Genomic DNA, 23,559 nt, shown 5'->3' on the forward strand with positions numbered 1-23,559 from the left:
ACATCTTCTTCCTCATCATCTGGCAATGGTTCAAAAGCATTCAACACCATCAAGTCATCTTCTGTTAATTTCTCTGGTATGGTGTCTATTAGCTCTTGAATTCCTCCAAGATTCATATTTTGAAACCTTTTACCCTCCACCTTTTTTGCCATATTCACAATCTCTTTCATAATTTCCTTGATTGGCTCTGTTGTAAATCCTGGAAAGACACGCACAACAACTGGACACAGTTTTCTCTAGCAGGAATTTATTGTTTCGGGATTGATGGTTTCTAGGGTTTTTCCTATAACAATGACGACATCTTAATGGTGTAGTCCTTCCAGACTTTCATGATGTTCTCTCTACTGGGGTTTTCTTCCATAAAGTTGACATAGAGTACTGTGTGTTATGACCCATAAAGGTCTTTATGACCTCAATTTAGAGGCTGAATTAGAGACATTTTGTTTGGGGGCAAGTAGACACCTTTGGTGTTGAATTCCTGGGATTCTGGGTGGTCAAGGTTATTGTCCAATATAAAAAGAACTTTAGAAGGCAGTCCCTTATTGGCAAGGTACTTCCTGACTTCAGGGACAAAGCATTGGTGGAAGAGATCAAGAAAAAGGATTCTCACTGTCCAGGCATTCTTGTTGTACAACCAAAAAACTAGCAGCTGGTGTTCATCTTTTTCCTTTAAGGCTCAGGGGTCAGCAGCTTTATAAATAAGGACAGTCTTGATCATAAACCCAACTGCATTTGCAGGTATGAGTTAGTCTAATCCTTCCTGCCTTAAATCTTGGTGCTTGCTTCTTTTCCCTACTAATAAATGTCCTTTGTGGTCTTCCCCCCCCCCCCCCCAGAATAGGGCAATTTTCTCTGCATTAAAAACCTGTTCAGGCAAATATTCTTTCTCCTCAGTGATTTTTTTTTTCTATATACCAAGTCATCAGTCAATCTCCTTAATGATTTGTTTAATGGCATCTGGGAACTTGTCTGCTGCTTCTGTTATCTTGATTTTTTAAAGCCAACCTCCTTTGCTGGCATTAATTTCTCCAGCTTTAGATTCTTCATCTTCCTTTTGCTTTAAGTCGTCATATAATAATTTTGCTTTTTCTCAAATCAGATTAGCGTTTATAGGTATGCCTTTCTTCGAGCAATCCTGTATCCACAAAAAAGTTGTAGTTTCAATATGAGATAAAAAGGTATTTCACAAAAAGCAAAGGTTTTTGTGCCTGCTGGTGTAGCTGAGGCAATGGCTTCATGAATTTCCATTTTTTAAAATTTTACAACCGTCCTTACGCTGGATTCATTATCTTGAAATGACATGCAACCAGAGCTGCAGACTTCAATCTCTGGTACATATCAAGCAATTCAACTTTTTCTTGTAATGTCATGACTTTTCTCTACTTCTTGGAAGCACTTCCAGCATCACTAGCAATACTCAGTACAGGCCCCACGGTGTTATTCAAGGTTTATGGTATTGCACTAAACACTAAATTTACTGGAGAGATGAACTGCTCATGCAGAGATGATTATCATTACACAGCATTTTAAGCAGGTACAACACTTGAGCCAACAGCAACAGGACGGGCTACAAAATTATTACAGTAGTACAGTATGTATTGAAGTTAATTTTATGTAGTTTTTATTTAATACTGCATCGTTACATTTGCTTACATTTCTCTTAACCACAAATAGTGTCATGTGTGGTCTTTAAGTGCTTATGTAAGTTTTGATAAGTTTAGCTTTTTATAATAGATTTGTGTATATTTTACAGTAGTAAATGATAAAACAGACTAGTATCTACATATATTTTATGCATTCATGACATACTTAACTTTTTCTTATTTTTTCAGTATTTCTAGGCTATCAAGTATGTTGGCAAGTTTTTTCACTGTTGCAGATCTCAAAAAAATTTTCAAACATGCCATTGAAAAAAGTCTGCATAACCTGGGCAGTTCAAACCTGTGCTGTTCAAGGGATCAAATGTATTCCAAAAATGCAATATTGGCTTAATATTAAGAATGCTATAAAATACAATCACATGAATAGGCTCAATGAGAAAATTGATATAATCAATGCAAAAGGGAAAAAAGGCATTAGATAAAATTCAGTATTTCTTTCTAATAAAAATTCTTCTGAGCTAAACACTAGAGGCTGTCCTCTTGAAAGTGTACATGTGTATATATAAACATGTATTTCTAATGAAATGCTTCACAAATTTGATTATAATTTTTGTACAGGAGCTACACTAAAACTTCTCTGTATTTCAAAAAAGTATGTATGCCACTAAAGCAAGCACAACTCATTTTTTAAAAATGCAAATTAGAGAGAGAGAACATAATAGTGAGGGGTTGAAAGAAGCTCAAAACTCTCTTTTCTGGGTTTTAATACTCTTTTCTATAGTTGCCAATGAAGTAAAAGAAAAATTTTGCCCATAATTTTGGGCTTACTAAAGCCAACTTACCCAGTGATTCCCAAACACTAACTAACAATAAGAGCATATCACACACATTACCATCAGTGAAAGGAGGCAGCTGCTGTTCAAAGAAACTCCCTCCATATTCCTCTTGGCTACATTAAAATTATGAACATGCAGGTAAGTAAGCTGCATTCTGAGCTAAGAATTAAGTTCTTAGTTATCATTAAGTTAATAACAAATTGTGGGTTGCTTACTACTGTTAATTAATTCTTTTTTTCATGAAAGGCAAAACTGTATTTGAAAAGGACGAAATCTTAAGCTATACAAAACATAATGTGATGTTACAAGCTAGGGGGAAAAAAGACTTTGAAATTCCCTGAAAATCATGAAAACATCTTGGAGCACCTAGATTTTTCTTCCTAAGATTGAGTACTTATAAATCTAAATTTGATATTTGATCTTATCTTAAAATTTAAGGTAATAGTAATTTATAGTCATAACCCTCAAGTTCAGTTCATTATCAGACAACTGACTACACCAAAAACATGGGTTTGTATAAAAGAACATTAAAACAAAAATAGCCTGAAGGGAAGATTCCCTTACAGGTATTTTTAACCAGGAGTATGACTCAGAATCAGCTTTTTAAAAAATGCATTTACCCTAGACCCATCCATGAAGATCCTGATTCACTGGTCTAGGATGTAGACAGTGTGTATGTATTCTGCAAAAAGCTGCCTAGACACTTCTGATTCACATCTCTGGTTAAGAACCATCACTGTGTATATCTTATAAAATTAAACCATAGGAAATTGCCAACATATTTTTTTTACATATAAAAACAGCAGGCCAGGTGCAGTGGCTCACACCTGTAATCCAAGCACTTTGGGAAGCCAAGGCAGGTGGATCTTTTGAGGCTGGAAGTTCAAGACTAGCCTGGGCAACATAGTGAGACCTCATCTCTACAAAAGGAACAGGAGAGGGGAGAGGGAGAAGAAAAGAAACCCCCCTCTAGCAATTTCATGTAGTTTAATAGAAAGTGGCTAGGCTATAAAAACAGTCAATACTTACTGAACATACTACTTGGTGTGAGCTGCTTTACTAAATTCTTTACACTTGTTGAAAGTACTGATAACACTAGGCAAGAGGTGGGCAAAAATGTCCCTAGACTTTGCATGGGGAGGTGAGAGGGATGGAGAGGCAGCTGAGAAAGAATAGGAGCAGAGTCAAGGATGCCACAGTGCAAACCATTATGTCTGGGATGAAGAACACTGGAGTTATTGATGGATTGACGCAGTAGCAGAAGACCAGAGAACATTAGTTTAAGACAAGCCCCACATTTAGCAATTGCCTGCATGGTCAAGGAAGGGACAATCCTTAGTTGTTTCCAACATGTCTAAGATCAAGAATGGAGAAAGAGAAAAGGAGGGAAAGAATGTCATCTCTCTAAGGGGCTCACTGGGTACAGTCATCAGGAATGGCCCAGTATCACATAGGCTGGGCAGCAGGCCCATGCACAAGTAAACTTCCAATTTTTTTAAAAAGCCAATTATACATTTAAAATGGAAAACATTAAACACATGCACCTAAATTCAAACTAGTGTTCAGAAGCAAAGTTGTAGCATTTCATTATCATTTAAGGCTTACAGGCTTCAACTAATATAAAGGACAGGTGGATGACCAAAGAGATAATGTTTGGAAGGTCCAAGCTCCACAGAAAGCAGGATTTTCCTGGGGACCTTCTCTAATAAAATATCCTTTAATACACTATTCTATTTCTTCCAGTTTTATAATGCAATATGATTTTTACAAGTTGCTTTCATTTTTAGCTAGAATTTTCACTGCATGATTTTTTAAGTCAAGTAAATATAATGAAACTGAAGAACCACAGAAGGGAACCTTAAAATAATCTAAGCCCTTCATTTTTCATGTGAGGAAATCAAAGGCTCAAAAAGAGTTACATCACTTGTAAGAAGTTCCACAGAGAGTTGTGTTGGAGTTAAAACTGTCAGTGACCCAGGATGGTATGATCCAGGAAATTCTACATATTTACCCCAGTGTAGTCAGACACATGTACAATCACTGCAGACTCACAAGGTATTTTTAAAGCAAACATCCTTCACCCTCATTCATTCTATCCCCAAATCCAAGGTTCAGCTCCAGGGATAGGCTGAACACGTCTGTTTTACTTAGTAACTAACTGGTATCCACTTATGGGCTTCCACATTCATCAATGTTATACTGGAAGACTGAGTATAACTATATGAACCTGAGTTTAACTAACTTCCTGCAGGATTAAGCACACTGTACCTAGTAATTTCCTGTTATGTCAGATGTTCAAAAACATGGTCTTGGTTGCCCAGGGACAGGTGCTATATGATGACAAGGAGACTTGTTACAATAGACTCTCTTCTAACAACAAAGCATTCTGGTTGCCAGGTAATTGGCTGCAACTCATAAATTACGTTTTTTTCTTTTGTCAGTTCTTGCTGCTGTCATGAATCAAAGGTGGCCTCACAGAGAATCATAAGTCATCCCAAATCAGTGAACCTTGACTCTAAAGGTCTCAAAGGTAGAAAAATAAAATACCAAAGCTCTTAGATGCCATTTTATAAGATTTTAAATTGAGAAACAGCAAGAATGAATAGATAAGGACTGTATTTGTTTAATGCCAGTAGACTAAATTCTTAGGCCTAGATATAGTTGTCACTATGATAAACCCAAGAAACACTCAGAAGCAAGAAAACCTGGAAATTCTTAATTTTGAATTGCTAGTTACATTTCAGTTGACAGGATGCAACTATATAACGTATTAATACAAAGCATAGGACTAAGTTTAAGATATCAGAATAGGGGTTTCGACCCTGACACTCCAAAAAAAAATACCGAAGGGATTGATACACAGTCCCTTATGTTAATATTGCCTGCTTTTTATTTTCACAAAAAAACTGAAATTTGTTTGGCACAGCTGTTTAAAATTCTTCAAAGACTCTGTATTGCTCAAAGGTTCAAATCTAAATTCCTTAATACTGTCTCCGCGTATGATCTGCCCCTGATCATTTCCTTTTCAGTCCTCTCCCCTTAATCCTTATATGCACTGATCCCGATGCAATTTCTACTAATGAAATATTTGTAGACAATTTGGGGAAGTCCAGGTTTAATAACAAGCAAAGTGGATTTGCAGGTAGCTGAACAATGGTACTAAGGAAGGTTAACAGATCCTGTGGGGAATGGTATGACATAACTTGCATAAAGAAACAAAAGGTATACTTGAAGGGAGTTTACAATGATCACAATATTTTCCACATGCTATATTCAGATCCATATACCTTTTTAATATGAATAATAAACTAGAGTTACAGTTCGAAGAAATGATTAAGAAATGGGAAAAGAAAAACCTCGGTTATTGAAAGTTTATCTAATCACTATGTTATTCTATTTTAGAATTTTATTTATAATAGTTTTACTGAGGTATAACATATGATTAAATTGCACACATTTAAAAGTCTGTCCATCAAAACAAAGAGAGAATTCTAAAAAAAAAAAAAAAAAAAAAAAGTCTGCCCTTGTTCACCTATAATCCCTCCCTCTCCCAACCATCTCCTCCCCATACACTGATATGCTTTCTGTAACTGCAGATTAGTTAGTATCTTCTAGAGTTTCGTATAAATGGAACTATGCAATATGTACTCTATTCTATCTGGCTTCTTTCACTAAGCATAATTCTGACATTCATCCCTGTTGCTTGCATCAATAGCTCATTTCCTTTTACTGATGAGTGGTATTCCATGGTATGGATATACTATAATTTATTTATCCCTTCAACTATTGATGAACATTGGTGGTTTAGTTTTCAGCATCTGTTGACAAAGGTGCAAAAGGCAATGCAGTAAAGAATGGATAGCCTTTTCAGCAATGATGCTAGAACAATTAGATACCTATATGTAAAAAAATTAACTCAAAGTAGAGCATTCCTACATGTAAAACCTAAAACCACAAAACTTCTAGAAGAAAGCATAGGATCAGGCATGTGATCTTGGGTTAGGTAATGATTTCTTAGATACAATATCAAAAGCAAAATCCATAAAAGATCAAATAGATAAAATGGACTACATCACAATTAAAAACTACTCTTTAAAAGTTTAAAAACAGTAAGCCACATACTGGAAGACAATTTTTAGAATTTAAAACTAAAATTACTGAGGAAAAGACCAAAAAAAGGCAGATTTTGGTTCATTAGCAGCATCTTTCTGAATATGCACCACTGTCCAAAATGGAATGAATAGTCTGTAAGCTCTCATCAAATAATTCAAACAGAGAAACCAAAGGGGGTTGGAGATTGAGCTGATTAAATTTAAATTCCTTCTTCTTCCATAAATGCAAATTTTAGCTATTTCTAAGATGACCAGTTTAATCCATAATTGATATATTATTCAATGGTGAAGGAAGCAATTATGTTCTTAGCCCATACAACTCAATCAAAATGTTTTCAATTAAAGCATTTTTGCCTAGTAGGGTGATGTGAGTAAGTACACAGAGGTAACAAAAAAGTTTTTTAAATCATTTTAACTACTTTTATTTCAAAAAAATTAGGGGGTACAAGTGTTTTTTGTTACATAGATAAACTATATCATGCTGAACTTGGGGCTTTCCATGTATCCACCAACAGAACAATGTACAGTGTACCTGATAGGTAGATTTTTAATCCTCACCCTCCTCCTACTCTCCCCTCTTCTTGTCAATGTACATTACACTACTTTATGATCATATGTATCGCTTGTTTAGTTTCCACTTACAAGTAAGATCAGGTGGTATGTTTTTCCATTCCTGAGACATTTCACTTAGGGTAAGTCTCCAGTTCCATCCAAGCTGCTGCAAAAGACATTATTTCATTCCTTTTTATGGCTGAGTAGTACTCATGGTATATATGGTATGACATTTTCTTTACCCTCTCATCAGTTCAGTGGCACTTAGGTTGATTACATATTTTTGCAATTCTGAATTGTACTGCAATAAACATTTGGGTGCAGGCATCTTTTTGATAAAATGACTTCTTTTCCTTTGGGTAGACACACAGTAGTGGGACTGCCGGACTGAATACTAGGTCTACTTTTAGTTCATTGAGGAATCTCTATACTATTTTCCACAGAGGTTGTACTAGTTTATGTTCCCACCAACAGTGTAAAAGTGTTCCCTTTTCACCCTATCTGCGCCAAAGTCTACTGTTTTTTGATCTTTTTTTTTTTTTTTTTTTTCCTTTTTTTGAGACGGGCTAGAGTCAGCCTAGCTCACAGCAACCTCAAACTCCTGGCCTAGAGCAATCCTTCTGCCTCAGCTTCCCAAGTAGCTGGGACTACAGGCATGTGCCACCATGCCCAGCTAATTTTTTCTATATATTTTTAGTTGTCCAGCTAATTTCTTTCTATTTTTTTTAGTAGAGATGGGGTCTCACTCTTGCTCAGGCTGGTCTCAAACTCCTGAGCTCAAACGATCCTCCCGCCTCGGCCTCCCAGAGTGCTAGGATTACAGGCGTGAGCCACCGTACCCGGCCCTTCTTCCAGTTCTTAAGGGAAACACTTAGAACTTTTCCCCATTCAGTATGAGGAAAGCTGTTTAAACAGAACCTCTTCTGTGCAGTGTTCCCCGCTTTCCAATTGCTCTCTAGACCTGACTGTGTGGTTCTACAGTATTCTGGACATAATTTTGAATACTGCTTCTCACTACATTCATTACTGGGAGCTTTTCTATAGCAGAGAGCTGTCTTTTTCAGTTCTGTAATCCCAGCATCTAACACAGTATTTCTGCAAATAACTAGTGTGTATACATTTGAAAAAGAAATTACTATAGATAACGACTTTGAGGAATAGTTGCCCTACTTAAGAATCCCTGCTTGAAAGAATGGTCAGGAAGGGAGAACCAGCAGAGCCGACAGGTCAGACTGTTCCTGTATCTTATAATGCTATGTTATATTATCTGGAAGTACAATGTACTATGCATTACGAATAAATTAAACAGTGGTCTCAGAAGCTAAGTTAGCTGTTATAAGACTGTTCAAAAAAGCTCCTAAAAAATATAAAATGGAATTGTCAGAGATAATTCTGCTGTGTTGAGCTGACACTTCATGCAGTTTTTTTTGCTGTTTTTTCGAGACAGAGTCTCACTCTGTCACCTCGGGTAGAGTGCAGTGGTGTCAGCCTAGCTCATAGCAACCTCAAACTCCTGGGCTCAAGTGATCCTCCTACCTCAGCCTCCCAAGTAGCTGGAACTACAGGTGTGCACCAGGACAACCAGTTAATTTTTCTATTTTTTTGTAGAGATGGGGTCTTGCTCTTGCTCAGGCTGGTCTCGAACTCCTGAGCTCAAGCAATCCTCCCACCTCAGCCTCCAGAGTGCTAGAATTACAGGCATGAGCCACTGCGCTCAGCCCATGCAGTTTTCTTAATAAATTAATACAACCATATCAATGTTACATAAGACCTGACTACAAAGAAATTTAGTCTTCTCATAGGATAGTCCTCTACTAAAATCACGATAGAAAGTAGCAAACTTCTGTAAAACTTTTCTTGCTTCTTACCTTACCTAGGTATTACAAGGTTTAGGAGTTAGAAGGACATTAGAATTGCTATATTCTTATATCCAGCCCAAGAGGTTTATGTAACATATGTTTATAGTGACTGAACTATTTTTGCAAATTAACTAAGGATGTCCCCCCCTTGAGAACCCAATAAAAGCTGATGGACCCTCAACTCAGCAGCCCTATTATGGTCCTATTTAAAAACTAATATAAGTGTTATAAAGCATATACCTACAGTTAGTGCTTTTGTTGAACTTATATGGGAATTATTAGCAAGAATTTGTATTTGGAGGGGAAATGGCTGCTATGGTTTGAATGTTTGTCCCCTCCAAAACTCATGTTGAAATTTAACTGCCATTGTAACAGTAATTTTTTCCTTTTCTTTGTAGAGATGGGGTCTCGCTCTTGCTCAGGCTGGTCTTGAACTTCTGGACTCAAGCAATACTCCGGCCTTCGCCTCCAAAACTGTTAGGATTGCAGGCGTTAGCCACTGCACCCGGCCCGCCATTTTAACAGTATTAAGAGGTGTGACCTTTAAGAGGTGATTAGGCCATGAGGGCTCTACCTTCATGGGTGGGATTAATACTGTCATAAAAGGATGAGTTTGTCCCCCCTCTTGCTTTCTCACCCTCTCTTGCTCTTCTGCTGTGTCAGGATGCAACATTCCTCCTCTCTGGAGGACACAGCAACAAGGCACCATCTTGGAACCAGAGACTGAACCTGCTGGCACCTTGATCTTGGACGCCTCGGCTTCTAGAACTGTGAGAAAGAAATTTTTATTCTTTATAAATTACTCAGTCTGTGGTATTTTGTTACAGCAGCACAAAATGGACTAAGACAATGGTTATCAGGATTACGGCCCCGTCCAAGAACCCACCTTAAAAAAAGTACCCAGGCTGCAAATCATTTTGCTCCAAATTCAAGGTTCAGGGTTTGACCAAAACCAGAAGGTATTTGAATACCTTGTTCAAAATGTTCAGTTCTCTCTCCCACTTAAATTTCATCCTATTTATTTAATTACTATAAATCTAGGGTTGACAAACTCTTTGTAGTAAATATTTTACGCTTCTCTGTAGGACCTACTTGCTCTGCCACCACTGTTTGAAAGCAGCCATAGACAATACCTAAATGAATCAGTGTGGTTGTGTTCTAATAAAACTTTATTTTGAAACAGGCAGTAGGCTGAATCTGGCTCCAGAGTTGGGGTGAGCCAACCCCTGCTATAAATAAAATCAAACAAGATCCTAGTAAACATGATGCCTACACTCATGCAGGAGATCCCATTCCCTCTAGCCAACTCAACGGACATTGCTCCAGAAAATCTTCCCCCTTTCAATGCATCAATTTGTCTCTCTCCCTACTGGATCTAAATATGTTTTTTCTCCTATCTTAGAAGACAAAACAAAAACTCTGAACCCTACTTCTGTTTCTCAAACCCACTGTCTCTGACTTTGCTCCTCTTATCCTCTCCCAAGCCTACTCTTCTTGGGCTTTAGTTAAAGTCACCTTCACACTGCTAAATCCAATGGCCAATTTTCAATCTTCACTATACATCACTTATTAGTAGTAGTTGACCTAGATGATTATTCCTCTTTATTAAAACACTTTCTTTGATTGATTTCCACAATACCACAATCACCTGGTTTTTCACAAATCTCTATGGCTGTTTCTTTTCCATCCACCTCATTCCAAATATTGGTGGATCTCATGATTTAGCTTAGATCTCTTTTTTCTATCTACACTTATTCCCTTCATGATCACACTTAGTGTTTTAAGCTGTTTGTGCTGTTATAACAAAATATCTGAGACTGGGAAATTTTATAAAGAACATAAATTTATTCCTCACAGTTGTGGAAGCTGGAAATCCAAATCAAGGTGTCAGCAGATTCTGTGTCTGGTGAGGGCTGCTACTCTGCTTCAAGATGACACCTTGTTCCTGCATCCTCCAGAGGTGACCAACAGTGTGGTCTTCATGTGGTGGAAAGGACAAAAGGGAAAAAGGGGACAAATGCTGTGTCCTCATATGCAACAGTAGAAAATCAAAAAGTGGCCTAGCTAGTTCTCTTGAGCCCTTTTATAAAGTCACTAATCCCACTGATGAGGGCTCTGCCCTCATGGCCTAAACACCTCCTAAAGGGACCATCTTTTATTACTGTTGTATTGGGGATTAAGTTTCAACATGAATTTTAGAGGAGACACAAACATTCAAACCATTGCACTCAGCATATCATCTATATGGGAAATGACACCCAAATTTATACCTCCAGATTTCATTTCTTCCTGAACACTAGATTCATATTCAACTGCCTTTTTAACATCTAAAACTAGTTGTCTAATAGGCACCTTTAACTTAACTGTCTAAACTCCAAACTGTCCAAAATTCAACTCATTCATCTACCCAAACTGCCCTCTCTCTTAGCCTTCCCTCTATCAGTAAATGGCAATCCCATTCCTCATGTTTCTCAGGCCAAAACCCTTGAAGTCATTCTTAACTTTCTTTCACAGCCTATACCTCATCTGCTGGTAAATTTTGTCAGCTCTACTCTCAAAATATAGCCATCCCTAAGATGACTTTCTGTATCACTGAGAATCAGTGGGAATAAAAGTCTTATAATGGTCCTAAATTATTTTGCCATTCTGCCATTCCTTCTCCTGGAAGATAAGGACATGGCTCACTCCCTCACATCCTTTAGGAATCTGTAGATCCATGAGGACAGGGATTTTTGTCTAGTAAATTTACTGTTATATTGCCATTATCCTGGACAGTGACTGAGCACACATTACAGCAAAAAGAGGACTAGAATATGAGTCAATAGACCTATGTTCTACTACTTACTAGCCTCTAAAGATTTTGGTTTTCTGCCACTTACAAACCTCTAAAGACTATCCATGGTTTTCAGATCTGTAAGATCAGAGAACTAAACCCAGAGCCTGGACCTCTTTAAAATCTAAACAATTTCAAAATTTTGTAAATGACTTCAAAGGCTTACATGATATCAGCTTCCATAAAGATGTGTTGATAGGGAAGTATAAGTCTGACTTCCTAAAAAGAATTGTCATCCTGTATAGAAGTGTAATACCAACTGACAAGTTGGTGAAACAAAGTGAAACACCTATTTAATGGCTTTAATGTCCAAGACTTTATGCTAGATACTTTAAAAAGTTATCTCTCAGGCATTAACAATAACCTAGGAGAGTAGGCAGAAATTTTCATTCTTTCTTTATATACATATTTTTATAATTGCCCCCCCTAAGTTATATAACATTGCCATAGTCCATGGGCTGCTATAACAAAATACTATAGAGTGGGTGGCTTACAAACAACAGAAATATATTTCTTACAGTTCTGAAGGCTGTGAAGTCCAAGATCAAGGTGCTGGCAGATTTGGTGTTTACTGAAGACCTGCTTCCTCCTAGATGGCTGTGTTCTCACGGTAACTTCACATGGTAGAAGGGGTAAGGGACCTCTCTGGGGCCTTTTTTATAACAGCACCAATCCTATTCATGAGAGTTCTACCCTCATGACCTAATTGCCTCCTAAAGGCCCCAACTCCTAATACCACTACCGTGGGCTCTAGGATTTCAACATATGAATTCTGGTGGGATATAAACAGTCCATTGCAAACATGTCCAAGGTTACACAGCTAATAAATGTCCACACTGGAATTCACATACAAGGCTATGAAACTTCAAACTTACATTATTTCCAGTGCACCATAATACCCGAAGCTAATAGGAATACTCAGTTATATTTCTCAATATAAACTTAGGATATTCCTGCTAATTTTTAAAGGAAAGGAAGTTAAAATTTGTAAATGAATGCCTGTCTTTTAATATTTTATAGTTTTTATCAAAATGATCTATAAATTGGACATCAGACAGATGAAAAAAATAGGACACAAAACACAAGTGATTATGTATCTTGCCCCCAAATTCAGTATCAATGGTCAGCTGAGTGGAGATGTGAATAGATCACACCTGTTTCTAACTGCTATTGCTTGTATGTACTTGGATATTCACAGACAATTCAAACTGAAAATAATTAAAACAACCTGTTATTTCTCCTAGATTTCCCATTTCAATGAATGGTTCACTCAGGCTCAGGTACCTACACCAGAAACTTTGGCATTACTTTTTTTTTCAGACAGGGTCTTGCTCTGTCTCCCAGGCTGGAGTGCAGTGGCCTCATCATAGCTCACTACAACCTCAAACTCCTGGGATCAAGCAATCCTCCTGCCTCAGCCTTCCAAGTAACTGGGACTACAGGCGTGTGCCACCACACCCAGCTAATTTTTCTATTTTTTGTAGAGATAGGGCTTTACTCTTGCTCAAGCTGGTCTCGAACTCCTGGTCTCAAACAATCCTCCTACCTTAGCCTCCCAAAGTGCTAGGATTACAGGTGTGAGCCACTGTACCCCACTGGAGCTACTCTTGATGCCCCCTCTCTAACTCTTCATGTGCAATCAATCCCAAGTCATATATATTCCACCTCCTTAGTTTTTCAAATCCAGCTGCTTTTCTCAATCTCTTTGACTCAATTCACAACACCATCATATCAGCCTGCGTAATTCCAAGAGTCATATATATTATCCCAGGAGGATCTGCTTTCAAGACATCTCACTCATGTGGCTGTTGGCAGGAGACCTCAGTTCCTCACCACGTGGGCCTCTCTACTGGGCTGCTATTTAATAGAATGTCCTTATAACATGACAGCTGGCTTCCTTCAGACTAAGTGATCCAAGAGAACAAGGCAGAAGCCACAATGGTTTTTATGACCTAGCCTTGGAAGTCACACAATGTCAATTCACAAATATCCTTTCGATTCCATAGGTCAGCCTTATTCATTGTTAGAAGAACCATACAACGCTGTGAACGCAAAGAGGCAAATTATCTTTTGGAGGACGGTTACTACAAAGAACTTTATATAGAAAACCATAAGCCATTGCTGAGGAAACTTAAGGAAGACCTAAATAACACTTTAGATCGTGTTTATGGACTGGAACACTCATTATTGTAAAAATGTCAATCCTCTCCAAATTTATCTATAGATTCAATGCAATCCCAATAAAAACTCCAGCAGGGTTTTTTGTGGAAATTGGTAAGTTGATTTTAAAATTTGCATGTAAATGCTAAAAGCAAGAACACTTAAGACAATCTTGAAGAACACATCAGAGTAAGCAGGGGTTTGGCAAACTAGGCTGTCTGTTTTTATAAATAAAGTTTTTCTGGGACATAGCACCCCTATTTGTTTTTGTATTGTCTATGGCTGTTTTCTAGTTACAGTAGCTGAACTGAGTAGTTGCAACAGAGATCACGTGGCCTGCAAGCCTAAAACATTTACTATTTGGCCCTTTAAGAAAATGTTTGCTGACCCCTGCTCTATTGAGTAGCAAGACTTACTATAAATCTACAGCAATTAAGACAGTGGATAGACCAGGAGCTGGCAAGCTTTGTCTACTCTAAATGTAAATGTGTAAAATGTGCCCCCTTTGAAAGATAATCTTACCTGAAAACCAAGTTGAAAGTTGTTTGAAATCTACAGTTTCACTGGATTTTGAATACATTTCTTAGAAATACAAAACAAACAAAAGAGGAGCACATCTGATGAGTTTTTAAGAACTGATTGACCTCAGGGAAAATGGAAATCAGCAAGCCAAATTTCATTAAAGATCTAGACTTAATTGTTCAACGAAATTCAAAACTGAGGATTATTATTATTAAGGAAACCCAGCCAAAAACGTAATTCTCCCATTTTGATCTATGTATCTTTACGTGGCATCTATTTCAACTATGATAGCCATTAAAATACATAATAGACTGAACCTAAAACCAGGCCTTTGAATCACCATGTCACAAAGCATTAACCTCCACTCGAATGAAGGCTCCATATAAGCAGGGATTTTCGTGTATTTTATGCTCTCCAGTACTTCCAGCACCTGGAAGAGGACCTAGATAATTATTTGTTGTATGAATGAACCAAGACTTTCAAAAGTTACAATAAAGCACATTCAACTACACTGCTCTCATTATACAATATTTAGTGCCAACACATTATTTTTACATTATTAAAAATAAAATTTTCCTGTCTGTTGTCTTTCAGTAAAAAAACTATAGAACAAAGTTCTATAAAAATGAAATACAGGCCGGGCGCGGTGGCTCACGCCTGTAATCCTAGCACTCTGGGAGGCCGAGGCGGGTGGATTGCTCAAGGTCAGGAGTTCGAGACCAGCCTGAGCGAGACCTCGTCTCTACTAAAAATGGAAAGACATTATATGGACAACTAAAAATCTATAAAGAAAAAAAAAAATTAGCCGGGCATAGTGGCGCATGCCTGTCGTCCCAGCTACTCGGGAGGCTGAGGCAGTAGGATCGCTTAAGCCGAGGAGTCTGAGGTTGCTGTGAGCTAAGCTGACGCCACGGCACTCACTCTAGCCTGGGCAACAAAGTGAGACTCTGTCTCAACAAAAAAAAAAAAAAAAAAAAAAAAAAAAAAAAAAAATGAAATACAGAAATTTCTTCTAAAATAAAAAAATGAAATTTTAAAATTTACAATAGCTTATCTAACCTCTCATTATTTTCTAATTTATATTTTACGGTTTATAATGGACATGATATAACTGCACAGCAGTAGGTATGACTGAAAAGTAAATATACACATGGGAGGTTCTAGAGTTCTGTAGTGGCAACATCCATGACCAAAAATACATTATTGCTCTGTAGCAGAGGTATTCCAGGTGAACTACTTTATGACTAGGAGAGAATAAATTTGAGAGTACACAGAAACTTTTACAGAGGAACTTAGAGTAATTTTATGTCCATTCAATCTAATTAAAAAGTGGACTTGTTTTCTGTTTTAATATTTCATTCTTCTAGTAATTAATTTTTGTTGTATTTTACAAAAGTATCAGTCTGCCACATATTGAAAATTTAAAAGATGGCCCTTCAACAGAGATAATTTCAGGAGCACTGCAGTAGAGCACAGTCAAAAAAAGTCAGTTTAAAAGCAAACCTTATCTAATGCTCCTTAGATTTTTTTGCATTGGCTCCCCAGTGACCCAAGACAAGTTGCTTCAGGATCTGCCTATAACCCTCCCAACCCTCTATTTTCAGGCTCTTTTCCCTCCCCCAGCCCTTACACCTTAAGAATATGCCACTCTTGCTCTGCACTCATGGCATGAATTTTATTTCCCAGTTTTGAACACTCAATGTCCAAGTCAACCTGATGCATCTCCTTTATCAAACTCCTACTCATTTTCCTGAGGTCACTTCTGGAAAGCTTTCCCTATTCCTCACACCTAGGTTAAATGCCTGTCCCTCTTATGTGTGTAGTACAGTGCCTGGCACAGAGTGGGTGTCTATTCATTCAAGAAACCTTTTATTAAACAAGACCTATGCTCATGTTACTATACCATATTGTTTCCCCCAAAAGGTTCCATGCTTCTGTTCAAACCTTTACACTCTACTGACAATAAACGGACTTCTTACAGCTTCAAATATTAAAGAAAAAAACCCCTATAATTTCTAAAGAAAAAAGCCCTCAATTACTATCATTCTTCCCTTTCTCATTTTATTTATGAAGCCACAATTGCCAACACATCCCAGTTTAAGAATGAAGAAAACACACATCAGTAACAACTTGCATCTCAAAATTACTTTCATATGACTGCCATAAAAGGGAATGTTCTTTCTGGACACTCCTACACTGTGACACAGAATTTATAAAATATGTGTATTGACTAATATAACAAAAATAAGCTACAAAAGGAAACCTGTTGTTGTTTTCCCTTGTTCCAAGCATTTTAATGTAAGTGGTATTTCATACTGACATTAAATCATTTAAAAAAATGAGTATTCAGTTCTGAACCCAAATAATGTTACAATTATAATAGCAATATTTTAAACCAAAGAGCACTTCATACTGTTAAGGTCTAGGAAAGTCATCAAAAAGTCCAGTTGCATCATATCTCTTATCGACTGATGTAAAGAAATGGGAAAACGTAGTTTATAAGCAGAATTTGAGTTTCCTACATTTTGCGCAAATCTGTCAAGTGATAACATGTATTTTAAACTTCACAACAAAACTGTTTTTAGCATGAAGTTACTAAAATTTGACTTAAAGCATAGATAAGCTTCCTGTCTTATAGTCTCAACGATAGTGATGCTCTGACAAGGATTATTTCTGGGTTTTAAACAATAAAAAAAAATACCATAAATATTCTGTACTATACATTTTAACCAATTTTTTTTGGTGAAGAACAAAAAATATGTGTATCAAAGATTTAAAGATGTAATAAAATTAGATACAATTTAAATCCATAAGAATAAAAGATTACTCTATTTGACTACTTATGGCAAAAGAGCAACCAAATGAATAGCTGGGGTTTGGAGAAAAATGAGATGAAGGATGAAAATTAAAGTATTTCTGGAATAATACAATCTTATTCATTTATTTCCAAATCTAGTTTTGAAATGCTAACTAGATAATTTTATAAGTACTGGCATACATTTTTATATGAAATATTAAACTATGTTTCATTTTGGCTAATAATAGCAGTCTTTAAATACTTAACAACTGGTAGCAGGGGAAGTGGATCAGAATATGCTCTGACACAAAAGGGAAGTCAAGCTGGGATAAACCATGGGAAAACACTGGTAATTCATCAAGGTTATAAGAAATGATAAATTCTAACTGTATAGATTACCTCTCAAAATAAGCACTGATGAGTATGAATACCTACCATACACCTAGTGCCTTTTTATACTTAACTCTTAACATACACATTAAAAAAACAATAATCATGGGGGCCAGGCGCGGTGGCTCACGCCTGTAATCCTAGCACTCTGGGATGCTGAGGTGGGAGGATTGCTTGAGGTCAGGAGTTTGAGACCAGCCTGAGCAAGAGCGAGACCCCATCTCTACTAAAAAATATAAAGAAATTATCTGGACAACTAAAAATATATAGAAAAAATTAGCTGGGCATGGTGGCGCATGCCTGTAGTCCCAGCTACTCGAGAGGCTGAGGCAGAAGGATTGCTTAAGCCCAGGAGTTTGAGGTTGCTGTGAGCTAGACTAGTGCCACAGCACTCTAACCAGGGCAAAAGAGTGAGACTCTGTCTCCAAAAAAAAAATAATAATAATAACAATCATGGGAATTTCCCAAAAAGACCATAATCAACGAGAAACAAACAATTTAGCTACCAGAAGCAGTACTCAAGTAGAATAAAACTTTTTTGTATTCAACAAAGATTTTGAGTTCAGATTTTATCTTACAAATTCCTCAATTTAACTGAATAATTTTTTTTTAATTTCTTAATGCCCCAGAATCATTATGGCTAACTACAATCCTGTTCTCAGAGGCTATTATGTATTCAGGGTAGTTTTCCTTGGATTCAATAGGCCTAGAACACGGAACTATGAATTCTCTTATCAGCACTGTATAGTTTTTCTGCCTCTTCCTTCCATAGGTGTCCCTCACTGATCACTAGTGCCTATGTGCCCACCTTCAGCAGCATCCTCTCACCCCTAAAAACTGTTTAGCAGCAAACTACCAGGGCTATTATTAGGTATAAAGTAAGAGTAAGTAGGCTCTGCATGATGACCTAATTATTCTCTTGAGCATCAGATGTATAACAGCCTCTAGTGCTAGGACCTTGGCATTTCTACTTTGAATGCTCAAAAGTATTATTGTTTTGTTTTAACTTTACTTCCTAATCTTAATGGTACAATCTTAAGTTTCCTCATTTTCTATTTCACAGGGTTGTGTTCGGATGATTAAATGGAAATAATAAATTTGAAATCGCTTAGGTCAGGGGCAGGCTACAGAAAGAAATCTACAGATTTTAATAATTTTCTACTCCCTCTTTAAGGGTATTTCACATTTAAGCTGTAAAGTTTGAGCTCCAAGTAAGTGAATGTTACTGAATTATTTTTAGAAGCTTGTGATCAGGATGGTTAGAAACTAACTTAAAGAAATAAAGGATGTGTGGCCTATACAAGCAGACCACTTGGGAAGCCAGCAGGGTACTTTTCTGACTGCCAGTTTCAATTATTTGAAGAAAGGTTTATGCAAAATGACTACTGTCAATTCTGTCAACAGGTGCACTGTTTTAACAAATGCTCAAAAATATGTGTATACTAAGTGCTGCTCTACATAGCAAAACAAAGAACAAAGAAAAGTCACAAGCCAATAGACTTCAGTTCAAAACAAGAACAGATTTTTAAATTTAAAAATCCAAACATGAAGCAGATTTCCACTATATCACTACCAGAGTTTAAGAATAGCTAGTGGCTAGACAGTTTTTAGGGGATTTTTATAAAGGGTGTGAAGGAAATCAGAATGTCACCCCCAAAATATGACACTCTGACATAAAAATTATTTTGAGCTGAAGGCAATTGAGAAGTTGCAAACCAGAAAAGCTCTATCCTCCCCCTTATCTGCCTAAAGACAGGATATAAATTCTCCTTCACTGGAGACAACTCTAGATGCTTATCAGCCCAGAGGAATCTGCAAACAAATCTTCTCTGGTTTCCTCTGTATATTTACCTTCCCACGGTTTCGGGCACTTGGAAGCCTAAAACCCTTCCCTTTGTCCTGTCACTTATCCACAAACTGATGGTATATAAGCCAGAGTTCTAATCCACTGCTCTGAGTTACTTTTCAGCGAGGCTTTCTCTCACATGTTGTGCTATGCATGTTAATAAAATGTATGGGCTTGTCTACTGGTAAACTTGTTTGTGTTTTGTTACAGAGGTCCATCCCAACCAAGAACTCAAATGGGTAGAGGTGACCTTTAGCTTCCCCTACAGGTGGAATAATATACCAGATGCCTTTTTAAGGTCTGTTCCAAATCTGACAGATGATACATTTTATACAGACAATCCAAAACCAAAGTTTTCATTTTTGTATTTAATTTTCACACTGAAAATAAATCCTGAAGAGTATTATATGGAAGAAATGGAAGATTCACACAGTATCCACAGTTATCTGTACAACTACACGAACAAATACCACTTATAAGGGTTTAGCTAAGAAGAACTTCAAGTGATAAAAATTATTTCCTTTTATGAGCAGGAAAATACAACTACATCAACAGCACCACCACCATACACATCATACACCCAACATCATAAAAAGGAACTGGAAACTATCCTTACTTTTTAAAAAAATCACTTCAAAAATGAATCATATAACATATGGACACTGACAGAGCTTAAGAATCCAAATATATGAATGTGGAGGGGAAGCAAACCAATTATAAAAAATTGATTTCAGTAATCTGTAGGAATGTAGAAACTCCAAGACAGTTGGATACAACCCCCACTCGGAGAGCTAAAGAAAACTATCAATACATAAAACAATGTCCATGAGAAGGGGGAAGGGTCCAGCCACTATCACCAAGTTGTCATCATTGTTAATGTAGGTCCTCTCACCTCCTTGGGAGGTGGGAAGAGGTATGTAGAATGTTTTAGCTTAAACCAAGTATCACATGTGTTTGTTTAGATAAGAAATGAGTGCTATTAGTAAAGCCTGATTTAGAGTTAAAATTAGATAACAAACATGATTTTTTCAAATACTCCAAATATTAACCAAAAGTATTCATTACTTTTGGTTTAATCTCATAAAAGTGGGCAAAAATTATACAACATCCCTAAAAAAGCAGACATGAACTGTCTGGCCAGCACCCCTTCCTCTACAGGGAACCACCCTCTCCTCACTCCACTACAACAGGACTAAATCAGGATGCTCTCCCTCCCTCAGAAGCAAGGCAAGAGACCCAGGCTGGACAGAGTACTCCATTCCTTCCTGCTGAGCTGAGAAGAACTGAATCTGGAGATGAAGGTATCCATCTTCCTGACCACATGAAGAGAGTCTGCCAGTAAAATGAAAAAGGAAGCAGAGGAAGGGAGAGAAAAATCGCAAAATTCTGGTTTGCTGAACTGGATTTCTGGCTCCTACAACTGAAAGAGTCCTAATACCCATAGTTTGATTATTTACCTCCCAGGGTTCAAAGGGGAAGAGTGTCTCACTGCTTACTTATAGAATGAAGACAAACGTGACTATTCTAGTTTTTAATCATTGACTCTGCTTCAATACTGGACATGTGGAATAATTAAGAAGGAAAGGTTTAGCTTTTATTCCAACACTCCAAAAAAGCCCTATGGCAAATTAGAAAGGATTAAGCAAGGCTCATGGTTAACATCATTACAAAAAAACCCCAGCACTCTCTGGGAGAAAATATTTGCCAATCAAATATATCTGATAAAAGATTTGTATCCAGAATACACAAAGAACTCTTCAACTCTATACTGAGAAGACAAACAACCAAATTTAAAAAGAAATGAGAAAAAGATTTGATTAGACATGTTACCAAAGATATATGAATGGCCAATAAACACAAGAAAAGATGCTGATTGAACAACATTAGTCATTAGGGTAATGCAAATTAAAACCACAATGAGATACCATTTCATACCCACTAGACTAGTATAATACAAAACAACAAAAAGACTACAGCAGGTCTTCAAATAACACTGTTTTGTTATCAGTTTTGTTTTAACACTGATAAAGAAAAAAAATGATTCCTGGCAGGGAGCACTGTCTGTGTGCTTTGCACATTCCCCCACGTCCACATGGGTTTTCTCTGGGTCCTCTGGTTTCCTTCCATATCCCAAAGATGTACAAGTTAGGTTCACTGGCATATCTAAGTCGTTTATATCAATTAAGCTATGGTAAAACTGATTTCGCTTAAAGTCACACTTTCTAAGAACCTATCCGCAATGTTAAGTGAGGACTTATTAACTGTTGGTAGAGGTGCAGAGAAATAGGAGCCCTCCAACATTGCTGGTGGGAATGCAAAATAATGTGTGGCTACTTTGGAAAAGTTTGGTAGTTTTTTAAAAAGTTAAACACAAATGTACCATACAATCCAACAATTACACTCCTAGGAATATATTCATAAGAAATTAAACCATTATGTCCACACAAAGGCAAGTACATGAATATTCATAGCAAAATTATTCATAATAACCAAAAAATGGAAATAATCTAAATGTCAATCTATTATGCTAAGTAAAAGATGTCAGACACAAAAAAAACTCATATTGTATGATTCCATTTATGTATACTGTCCAGAAAGGGAAACTCTGTGGAGACAGAACATAAGCTAATGGTTGCCTGGTGTTGGAGGTGGAGAAAAGGGATTAACTATAAATGGGCAAAAGGGATCTTATCAAGGTTTAAAACTATGGATTAAAATGTTTTAAAACTAGATTATGGTGGCCGGGCGCGGTGGCTCACGCCTGTAATCCTAGCACTCTGGGAGGCCGAGGTGGGCGGATCGTTTGAGCTCAGGAGTTCGAGACCAGCCTGAGCAAGAGCGAGACCCCATCTCTACTAAAAATAGAAAGAAACTATATGGACAGCTAAAATATATATATAGAAAAAATTAGCCGGGCATGGTGGTGCATGCCTGTAGTCCCAGCTACTCGGGAGGCTGAGACAGGAGGATCCCTTGAGCTCAGGAGTTTGAGGTTGCTGTGAGCTAGGCTGACGCCACGGCACTCACTCTAGCCTGGGCAACAGAGAGAGACTCTGTCTCAAAAAAAAAAAAACAAAAACAAAAACAAACAACTAGATTATGGTGATGATGACTTAACTCAGTAAAGTTACTAAAAATCACTGTAAACCTAAAACAGGTGAATTTTATATGTAAATTTTAGCTCAAAGAAGTTCAACAAGAAAAATAAATAAGAGACTAAAGAAGATATAAGTAAACAGAAATTGTGAACCTTGACTGGATCCTAGATCAGGGTATAAAATAGCTATTAAAGACATTAGGAGACAATTAGAAAACCTGAATTCGGACTAGATATTAGATGATGTTATGGAATATTTAATAATTTTCTTAGGTGTTACCATATTATGGTTATGGAAGAGAACATCTTTATTCTCAGAAGATGTAAGCTGAAGTACACAGAAGTAAAGTTTCCCCAACTTATCTTTCAAATAGCTCTGAAAAATAAAAATGCCTATACTTAGAAAAAGCAAACCTGGCAAAATGATAATTGTTGATTGGTGAGGATAGGTGTAAAGTATGCAGGCATTCAATGTACTGTGCTACTTTTTCTTATCTTTTCTGTAGGGTTGAACTGTTTCAAAAACACCAAGTTGGGGGAAAATAGCACTCTCATTTTACACTGTAACTAAATGTAAAGGGAATCGCAGTTCGCTGTGCATTTTAGAAAGCAGCACATAGTTGATGTATATATACTGTTATCTCTTTGGTCTATGACTATGTCAGAAACTAGGAGAGGGAACAAATGGGAACTAAAAGTATAAAATAAATATGCAGAGACTAGTTAAAGCTTTATGAAAATGCTATTTTTAACAAATACTTTTTGAAATATCATTTAAGTCAAAGCACCACCTAGTTATTAGTTGGTGCTGAAATCTTTAAGTTTATAGGTGTGTTCAAAAAAACATCGTTGAATGAAGGGCAATAAATTTTCCCATATGGCAAAACACCCATCCCATCTATATCTCTTGGCTGATATAAAGATCAAACAAGATCATGTATACAAGAGCGCAAA

At 37.0% G+C, this 23,559-nt stretch overlaps 1 protein-coding gene across 2 annotated transcripts in view; it reads right to left on the reverse strand.

The window, feature by feature from the left end:
• RALA (RAS like proto-oncogene A) overlaps window positions 1-23,559 on the reverse strand; it is a 77,039-nt gene that overhangs the window by 42,433 nt on the left and 11,047 nt on the right. The window contains exon 1 of one of the 2 annotated variants that reach the window (XM_069461744.1): window positions 9,598-9,689. The exons of the other annotated variant lie outside the window; for it this stretch is intronic. The gene's annotated coding sequence lies outside the window, so the exon portion shown is untranslated. Of the gene's footprint in view, window positions 1-9,597; window positions 9,690-23,559 lie in introns of those variants that run through there. 2 annotated transcript variants of the gene reach the window in all.

Source organism: Eulemur rufifrons, chromosome 29, assembly GCF_041146395.1.
Source record: "Eulemur rufifrons isolate Redbay chromosome 29, OSU_ERuf_1, whole genome shotgun sequence".
NCBI lineage: Eukaryota > Metazoa > Chordata > Mammalia > Primates > Lemuridae > Eulemur > Eulemur rufifrons.